Source organism: Adiantum capillus-veneris, chromosome 19 (genome assembly GCF_014529385.1).
Source record: "Adiantum capillus-veneris isolate H3 chromosome 19, ASM1452938v2, whole genome shotgun sequence".
NCBI lineage: Eukaryota > Viridiplantae > Streptophyta > Polypodiopsida > Polypodiales > Pteridaceae > Adiantum > Adiantum capillus-veneris.
The window spans coordinates 41558958-41568753 of record NC_140949.1 but is presented as its reverse complement, the minus strand read 5'-3'; the positions used below and the strand labels follow the sequence as shown (position 1 = coordinate 41568753).

Sequence of the window (9796 nt, the reverse complement as noted above, 5' to 3'; positions counted from 1 at the left end):
GACAACTAGTTTGAGGTTTGCGTGTGCCTGGGATAGGTCATTGAGGGTGTCGTTGGAAAGAGGGACCATCTCATTCAACATCAATGGAAGGCGCAACACAGAGTGAATTGTTGTGCCACCAAAGTTGAATGTTGCTTTGACTCTATACGCCATCAACAATGCTGTTGGAAGCTCAATATTCCCTTCTATCGAAGGTGCATAGTGTCGAACCAGGCCTTGGACAATTGCACGCAAAGTAAAGGTCTTTCCTATTCCGGTGCCTCCTGTTAAAAAAAGGTGGATTTTTTCATTAGGGTATACTCTCTTTGGTGTCATGATATCATTGTAAAGATGTCTTTGCTCTATATTCAAGCTCATGACAATTGAGTGATATTCTTCATTTGGCATGCCAAGGAATCTGGATGATGTTGGTAGTTGAGTGGTATGATGCCTTGTGCTTGGTAGGTCGAGATCAAGCTCATAAGTGAATCGTTCTTGTTGAGTTTCTTGTGAGGAGATTGAGCATGATGTTGATGATTCTTGATTGTTGATTTCTAGTTTTGTGAAAGGCTCCATGTTTTGTGCAATTGTAGCAATATTGGACTCATATCTCTCCCTCCAAGTTGATGTGAAAGCATCGAATGTGCATTCATCGCTTGTGAACGGCAGAAACAATAGACATAGTTGGTGGTAATGTCTCTCGCTATTGATCTCCTTGTTGAAGTTTTTATATTTGATGATAAGAGGCTTCTTGCACTTGTGGTGTGTCCCTTGTGAGATAGTGTAGTTGCTTGCATACTCTACCAAACAAAGATTTCCTATGCTAGCTGATCTTTTTGTATACTTTGTTATGAGATCATCAAAGAATATGTCTGTGTCATCAGGATGAAGTGTTTGCAAGGAAGTCGTCCTCTTTAACAATAGTGTTCTTTGGGTTTGGTAGTCTACATTGATGAAGATAAATTGTTTGCTTGTGCTATGCAATGGAAGAGATAGTGAAATGTACGTTGCTTGTTGAGCTGTGATTTCTTAAGCATTGATCAAGGTACCTCCAATTTTCTTAAGGCGCTCCATTGCGGGAAGACTCTCTTTCTTGCATTTGTCAAGGATTTTGTTGATTGCTTTGCTTGTGGTCGAATCTGTTTTTGTCATGTATGATGTGCAGTATGCAGCAGCTCCATGAGGGTTGAAAATAAACTGAATATCAAGATTGCCATCCCACAATGTGCACATTGTTTTATTGAAATTGTTTGTGTATATATCTTTTGGTTGTCTTTTGAGCAAAAGTGTTGGTTCTGAGAGCGATACTGAGAGTGTCTCAAGGTACATGTCTTCATCCATGCTTAAAGAGGATAACCAATCATTAAAACTCATTTCAGGGCAATGTGGCAGAGCTGCAAGTTGGCTTTCGAGTTGTATCTTATTTGCAAGAAGCATGGATTTCCTTTCTTCACTTGGTCGTATCGGGCGCAAGATAGTCGTTTGTTGTGCAGGCGGTCTTGGAAATCCGAAACATCAATTCTTCTTTCTTTTTTTGCATGTTCTTCAATGAGAATGGATTTGTACTTTTTGTAGGTCAACACCTAATTCATCTTTGTTACTTGAGATGTATTTATCAACAAAAGCAATCACTTCTTTGTCATCAAAAATCCCAAGCTTTGGAGAATTGTCAATCCTAATTAATCCATGGTCATGTTGGCTTCCCCTATGCTGAAATTCAGTGACAAAGAAAAAATCCATGATTTGGCCAAGTATTTTTGAATTTCGTTTCAACTCTTTCTTAAGTGTGTTGAATCTATGGACATAGTATCAAGCTATAGTGATAGGATCTGCACGAACCAATGCGCGGATATAGTGTGCACTAGATTGGAAATTAGATTCATTGATTTGTGGATTAAGCGTAGCAAGACATTCGTGCAATGGCTTCCATCTTTGCTCTGCACATGATAGAGTGACAAAAAAGGTAGGCTGTTCTATTTGTTGAATCATGGCGAAGACATTACGCTTGAGTTTGGCCTTGTAATTTGATGACATTTGCAAAGATTCAAAGTCATGATATCCTAGCTGGGATGATAGTATTCGCTCAATGTTAGTGTTGTTCTGAACATCTTTTGCGCATAGTTGCATGCCTTGTAATTTTCCCTTGCGTAGACGCACCCATATAGAACCAAGCACCTTGCCGATGATAATCTTCGTCACTTTGAAGAACAAATTTTCAATATCTAAGGCAAAGTGTCTATCCTTGTTTTTGAGCTCCCATTGCACCACCTTCAAGTAATTTTTTTTCGCAAGGTTTGCGTAGGCTCTTCTTTTCCCAAAGAACAAAGCTAGAAATGATAATTCCTCACATTCGGCATCATTGAATAGGCTCAAAGGGAAAAATCCTTCACAAGGTGCGTCACTATGGACATGTGCACTGTGATCGATGACTTCTTGTGAAGAATAGATGCCATGGACAAGGGTGTCTAAATGTTCATTCACTAACTCATCAACCTCATCTTCTTCATGCAACACTACATCTGGACTCATGTGAAAACTAGAAACCCAACCTTCATTAATAAAGGCTTTGTGCTCTATGTATAAAGGGGTGCCAATCAAATCTTTCAATGCTTGGAGCACGTAAAAGGGGCGTACACCACCACTAAGGTATGCATGGGCATACTCAAGTTTACGCTTAATATCCACAAGGATTGTAGCGTGCTCATTACTAAAACGCGACAAGATTGCTTGAATTCTTGTTAAGTCTGCCATGACATTAACGACACTGCCTCGCAACCCAAACTGACCCTCATAATTGAGTTCTCGTATTTGAGTGAAAGGAATGCGAAGTGATACAAGGCGTTTCTCAATTGCATTTAACAATGCAATGCTTCCAATACTTTCATTGAGCAGAGAATGTGGATCAATGCAAAAGAGCGGCTTCCTTTGAGATTTCAAGATTTGCTTGTAGGAGAAACAAACTCTTTTGTCTGTAGCAGAGTTAAATGTTTGCAATCCCATCAAGGTTTGGAGAAAAGATGCTTCGAGTAGACTCAAACGATGCAAACTCTTTTTGAGCACAAGACTACCACAACTTAAACATGCATATGCATGAGTGTCTTGTATTTCCACTACATATTTCTGTTTCCTAGATCTTTTATTAGATTGAGGCACAACATTGTCTTCATGCAATATTTTCCATATTGAGTAAACTTTGTTTTGAATTTGTTTCAAAGTATAAGAAGAACAGACTTGTGTTTGAAATTGAGAAGCTATATGCAACGCTGTCTCATTTGGAAAAGTCTTCACAACATCCACCAATCTAGTGGCAAGATCTTTAGGCCAAGAGCAACACTTACGTTTCTCGATTGAAGCCGATTGTGGAAAAACAAACAATCCACCTTGACAAATAAAGACCAACAAGCCATGAGAAGAGGAAGAAGATGCAACACAAGGATTAGCATTGAAGGAATGTTGATGATTTTGTTCTTGAAACACATGAACAATACATTGAAACTCCAAGACATGGCAAGCTAGATTGATCAAATTGATTGAAAGCAAGCAGAATTTGTTCTTATACCCATACGTTGGCAAACTAGAGATTCAAGAGTTTTATCGTCAACATTACAAGCCACACGCTTATCATTCCACAATTCAGCCACACACTTGTGATCTCCAAGTCTTGAGAACGAAATTTTGCAACAATATGCTTGGACAAAATATTTTCTAGTGAATTGATAGAGATATCTACACCACATACAAACAACAATGCCCTTAAAACATCTTGATTACAAGGAGATGTCGTCCAAAAAGTTAAGTCGATTGAACATTGGATGCCATTTATACAGAAAACAGTTTTATCGCCAAGAGATAATCCCGCCATAATGCCTAGATACAAAAGGATATTCAGCAGAATATGACCTTCCTAGAGGAGTGCAAGGCACATTAGCAAAGCTAGCATCTTCCTATTCCAATTTAAAGTTTGTTACATACCCCTGTGCATCAATTGAGAAATGCCCAACTCTCTTCATTCCCACCAAGGAAGCTTTCAAACTCACTACATCAGTTTCATACAAATGCAAAAAAGAAGAGGGTAGGCGAAGGACTTGGTCAACAATCTTCCCGTGCAAGGAGACGGAAATACCTTTACCGTCACGAGGAACCAGCTTTGCTTGAAGAGCAGGAACTTTCCAAATTTCAATAACTTTGTTACAAGCGAAACAATGAGGATTTGAGCTTTGGCGACTGACTTCGGTAGATTTGCAAACTCCACATAAATACTCCAATCCAACTTTGTTGACGTTAACAACCTCAAGAGAACCGAACACCTGAAATTAACCTAAAGAAATCACACGATGCACAGTCAATGCAGACAACCTACGAATAAGAACTCACCGTTTTTCCAAATCCCATATTGGCAATTTGCTAAACACAGATCTCAACTTCAATTGAGAGGGCAATGGTAGCAGGATAGTGTAGTCCACGACAGACAATGTGTTAGAGAATTGTTTGAAGACATTTATATTGTGAGCCACACAATCATAAAATCCATTCTCTTTGACTTCATTGGATATGTTATAAAAGTCAGCCTTTCAAGAAGGTACAAACAAAAGCTGCAGCAATAACAAACAGTCAAAACACTCTTAAGAAGACTTAGAGCTGCGTATAAAAGCTTATCGTTGCTCTATCAACATCAGCAAGACCATCAACAACAATAAGTCTAGTGCCACTACTGCCATCACTTTTTGCCATGTTCTCCACCTTGATAACAGTAAAAGCTACAGTAGGCACACCATCTTTAATTGAAGAAGTCCATGATGAGACAAGATCTTTAATCTTGTGCTCGGGGTCGAATGAAGGAGCCTTCACAATAGATGTAGTTGCATCAGCATAGAGAACAAGCTGGCAAGTGCCTCCATCACTAGGATTCTTTTTCCTCACAACAAGCCCCTCATAAAAAATCACCCACCACAAATGTGTTGACAAACTGTTCAATATAATTTTCTGCCACAACAAAAGTGATAGTATGATGTGCAACCTTGTCCACAAGATCAGCCTTCGGATTTTTGGATTTTATATGTGCCATAATTTGCGAGCACCTTGCCAACGAAGACAAAAAAACGGTAGTTAATAGCATCAAAAAACTCAGATATAAGAAGCTCAGGCGTAGATTGACTCAATGCCAATTGAGATCCAAAGGAATCAACTATAGGTCTTGGCTCTTCTTTAATAGATGCTAAGCCCAACGAACGACTCACACCAGCAGAGGGAGTGGCAATCCCGGAAGAGCTAAGCGGTGTTCACCCTACAACACATGGCACATGATACTATAATTATCAATTACACATTGGTAAGCCACAGAAATTGGAAACAAAGCTAACCTCTCACAGTGGCCATTCCTCTTGCAATACTAAAGGCCTTTTAAACAGATTTTGGAGACGTTTTCTTTAACTTGGCTTTGGGACTAAGCTTTTTAAATGAGTTTGGAGAACCCACTAAACTACTTGACGATCCAAGGCCCTCACTTTCAGACACAACTTCATGCAAGTTTTCAGTACTAGGAGCTGCACTTAAAGTTTCAAAGTAGTCATTGTTTGAATTTGTAGTGAAAGCATCTATAATCAAGAGAAAATTCATAAAAATTTCCAAGACAAGCAAGACAGCAAGACTCTTAAGCACCAAAAGAGGAAACGAAATGTAGAGGTATATTACCATCCATATTCGAATCCATAGGGCCTTGGTATAGAGAGTAATGTTATTGCTTTGATAAAAGATGTGGCTGTAAAGTTTAAGAGACTGCACTATAGAGGGAGTATAACTCTCAACAAGAGTGATCTCAGAATAGGGAAGCTTGTAAAACGTGATAGTTCTTCAAAATACCTTTAGCTTTTATATACTTACAACTCAAAGAGTGAAACTTGATGCATAATCTTGAGTACTTCAAGAAAGATAGTTTGAAAGTTCCACTCAAAGGTTGGCAGTAAATGCAGATTTTTACATTTGTTATCATCTATCATTATATAATATTGGGTCACGACCTGTACACTCCATAGAGAGAGAAAGAGAAAGGGCTCCTCTTTTTATTAACTCTACCTCGACTTTTGCGATAATAATAAAAACTACAAACATAAATGAATGTTAACTTAACTATTACTAGAGAGAGGAGAGAAGAGAAGAGAGGTGCAGCCTAAATAAACTCAACTATTATTAGAGAGAGGAAAGAGGAGAAGAGAGGTGCAAGGCTGCAAATGAAATGAGAACTACAACTAAAGTAAATTAGGACATCTACAGAAGAGAAACTAATAACTTAGAACTTTATAAAGATTTGAAGTAAATGATTCTAAATCACCACATCAAAACGGATTTATTTCCATTCTTACTTTATAATATTAACAATGAACCTTGAGATCATTGAATATAATATTTAAAGTTAAATCATTTTTTTTCTTATATTAAAAAAATAACCGCATAGCCATAAATTTTCAATGTCAAATCCCCAAAACCTAACCACATGCTCAGCTAGTCCAAATAATCCATCAATAGGATTAAATCATGGACCAAGATTGCATCATAGAATGTGGAGCTAATCGTTTTAAATTAAGAGCACCTTGACACAATCCAAAATAAATTTTCTATAGCAAACTAAAGCACAAAATCTATCAACAAAATAGACAAACTTCGAGAAATAAATAACTTCGAAAACATTGCGCAATTTTAAACTTCATCAACACCATAAAAGTTACATCTACAATCTTCAAATTATTCAGCCCGCAACATGCTATGCTTGACCTCCACATACAATCAGCCACCCAAACCATCCAATCCCGTCAATGGCTCCGTACCACCCTGCAAAAAACAAAGCAAAACAATAAATAAAATAGCCAACCGAAATCAAAGCAAGAAATTAAATAGAAAAAGCTTCTCTTTGAACATACCGAAAATTAACACAAAATGTCATCGACAAGCCACATACGACACCGAACTGCCACATACGACAGGCGGGACGACACAGCAGAGCAGCGCAACACACCGCAGCAAAGCTGCACAATAGAACGGCTCGATCCACCACAGATCGACGGAGAGGACGACAATGCAGCATAACAACATCGAAAACAGCAGCAACAGAACAGATTGGTGTCCAAGGTCCGTCTCACAGATCGGCGAAGGGGACGTCCTAACAGAGCAACAGAACCCCGATGCACAGAGCAGCACGACACACAACAGAATGGCCCGATCCACCACAGACCGATGGAGAGGACGACAATGCAGCACAACAACACCGAAAACAGCAACAACACAACAGATCGGCATCCAAGGTCCGTCACAGATCGACGAAGGGGACGTCCTAACAGAGCAGTAGGACCCCAATGCACAGAGCAGCACGGCACCACATCTTCAAGACCCGCTTCAGATCCGCGAAGGGGACGAGCAAACAGAGCAACACAACCCCGAAATACAGAGCAACACAACACCAAGGCACGACCCCAATCCACCATAGACCAGCGAACCAAGAACACGAGGCACCCACAGAGAAGCACAACAGAGCACAAGCGCGGCCTAAATCCTCCATAGATCGGCGAGCAGGACGGCAAACCACAGCAACGCAAGACCACGGAGAGGCAAGGCACTGAATCATGCCCAACAGCGCCATAGACCAGCGAGGGAACCACGCTACACAAGCCACCCATTTCTCAACAACTGCATGCAGGAAGCAGGACAGTAGAGCACAAGCGCGGGCCAGAACCGCCACAAGCCGGCGGACAGGGCGACATGCCGCCATGGCTTCATACACGAAGCAGGACAGCACAGCAGGAGCGGAGCAGGACAGCAGAGCAAAAGCGCGGCCCAGAACCACCACAAACCGGCGAGCAAGACGACAGACGGGAGAAACACAAGAGCGCGCAAAGGCACCCCATGCACAGCGCGCATGCACGACCAAGAACCGCCATAGGCCGGCGCCCTTGAGCACGGCTTTGCTACCCTACTAGGGCTTCATGAGCCCTAAACCTAAGGAGAGCTCCCTCCACGGAGCTCAAGGAGTCTCCACTCCAAAAGAGGGAAGAAATGAAATGCATGCACTCATTATATGCTCTCCCACCAACCTCACTTTAAGGCTTCCAGCGTGCAAAAACGCCTCACTTAAGGCTTGCAGCTTGCACATAACGTTTACTTTCTAGAACCACTCAAAAGACATGGAATCCAATGGACCTATCCTCTCAAGAGCCACTCAAAACTATATAGGTTATTTTTTACTTCTCACTTTTATTTTCAAAATACATGTGACATTTTTCACTAGGAAAAAAAAGGGAAACCACCACTATGGCCTTAGCCCTTTGGGCAGGCCAAAAACAAGGAACTCATGCTTTTGGATAGATTTTGATCTACTAAAGTGAGGGCCTCATGGATTCATGGAAAAAGGAAGCCTAAAGAACATGGCTAAAGTAAGCGTGCCATACTAGGTATGGCACCAAACTTAAGGTGTAGTGCTTTCTCATGGGAGAGACACTTTTGGGATTTTGCCTCCATTGCCTGCTTTGCTAGGTTGGAGTCATAAACATGTGCGGTGAATGTTCCTTTCTATCCGAGTTTCCAACACAAAATTGAGGAGACAAAGTGATATTGCAAATCAACGCCAATAATAGTGTGGATTAAACTCAGTACCTTGGCAACAAGAGCTCTCCACATTAACCAAGAAGTCCGCTCAACACTTGTTGAAGTGAAGTTTGCAGGTCATAGTATTGGGGTGTGCCTTGCGCAAGAAGATTTAGAATTTTTCTCATATAGGAAAACCGAGTCTTTCTCAGTGTTTTCCATACAATGCATAACATCATGAGCTTCTGCTCGAGAGGCACCGCATCCTAGCTAGGAACGATTGGGGGTAGGGGACCACCCACCGGGCCAACGGTCAAGTATGTGGCGCCTCCCTCACAGAAGCTCATGATGTTGAGGTAAGTCAGAATGTGGGAAATATTGTGAGAATTTGTCCAAAACTTCTTGTAATTGGTTAGAACTGGGGGCCCCCAATTCTTCTGGCCCTCTTACCTTGTCTGGAGCTGCACATGGAGGGAGCCTTTACTCAATAGGACGAAGTTACATGCCAAGAGTATGTCTCACCATTCTCAAGTGCACACAACAAAAAAGTGGACTGCTTTTCAATAGTTTTTGTCATTTCAAAGGTACATAACAGTAACGCGAGCTTTCTTTCAGCTTTCAAGTACACTTGTCACCACATGCAAAGAGATTTTGACAAATATGGGACGTACCCAAGATTCCAATGTTGTGGTCATTAGCTTGAACTTTACCTACACTAAAATACCACAACGTTGGTGTAGTTAATTTGTGCTTGACCTGTCATTCCTGCCGGCTTCTTGCAAAAGTGGACCTTGGCACTTTTGCAAGCTCACAAGTTTTTCAAATTTTGCGAGGTAACAACACACGAGTTGTGTCACAATTTTCTCTTCTACCTTATACTTGAAGAACCTTCACATGATACCATTTTTTATTTATTTTTTTGGCAGAAGTCACAATATGTGAGTGATATTATATTAATAATCACCAAAAAATTTACAAGCCAAAACCCTGCTTAGTATCGAGCCAAGGTATCCATACAGCCATACCACACGACAACATGAGACCAAGCAGTAGCCAGACGACCACACCGCATGATAACATGAGACCAAGTACATTGGCTAAATAAGGGGAGCCACCCATCGACTGAACAATATCCAAGTCCATGGCTGAACAGGGCCACACCCTCGATACAAAAACAAACGGAGACTTGCATGTCGAGAAGGGGTTAGGGCCCAAAGTCCCCATCACCCAACTGGGACTCTAGAGA

General features: G+C 41.0%; 1 pseudogene across 1 annotated transcript; it reads right to left on the bottom strand.

The window, feature by feature from the left end:
* Window positions 1–6648: 6648 nt before the first annotated feature.
* LOC147433888 (uncharacterized) lies at window positions 6649–8042 on the bottom strand (annotated as a pseudogene). The gene is made up of 2 exons (XR_015185318.1): window positions 6894–8042; window positions 6649–6804 (listed from the first exon to the last, which is right to left on the bottom strand). The product of XR_015185318.1 is annotated as an uncharacterized LOC147433888 (transcript).
* Between the last annotated feature and the right edge of the window lie 1754 nt (window positions 8043–9796).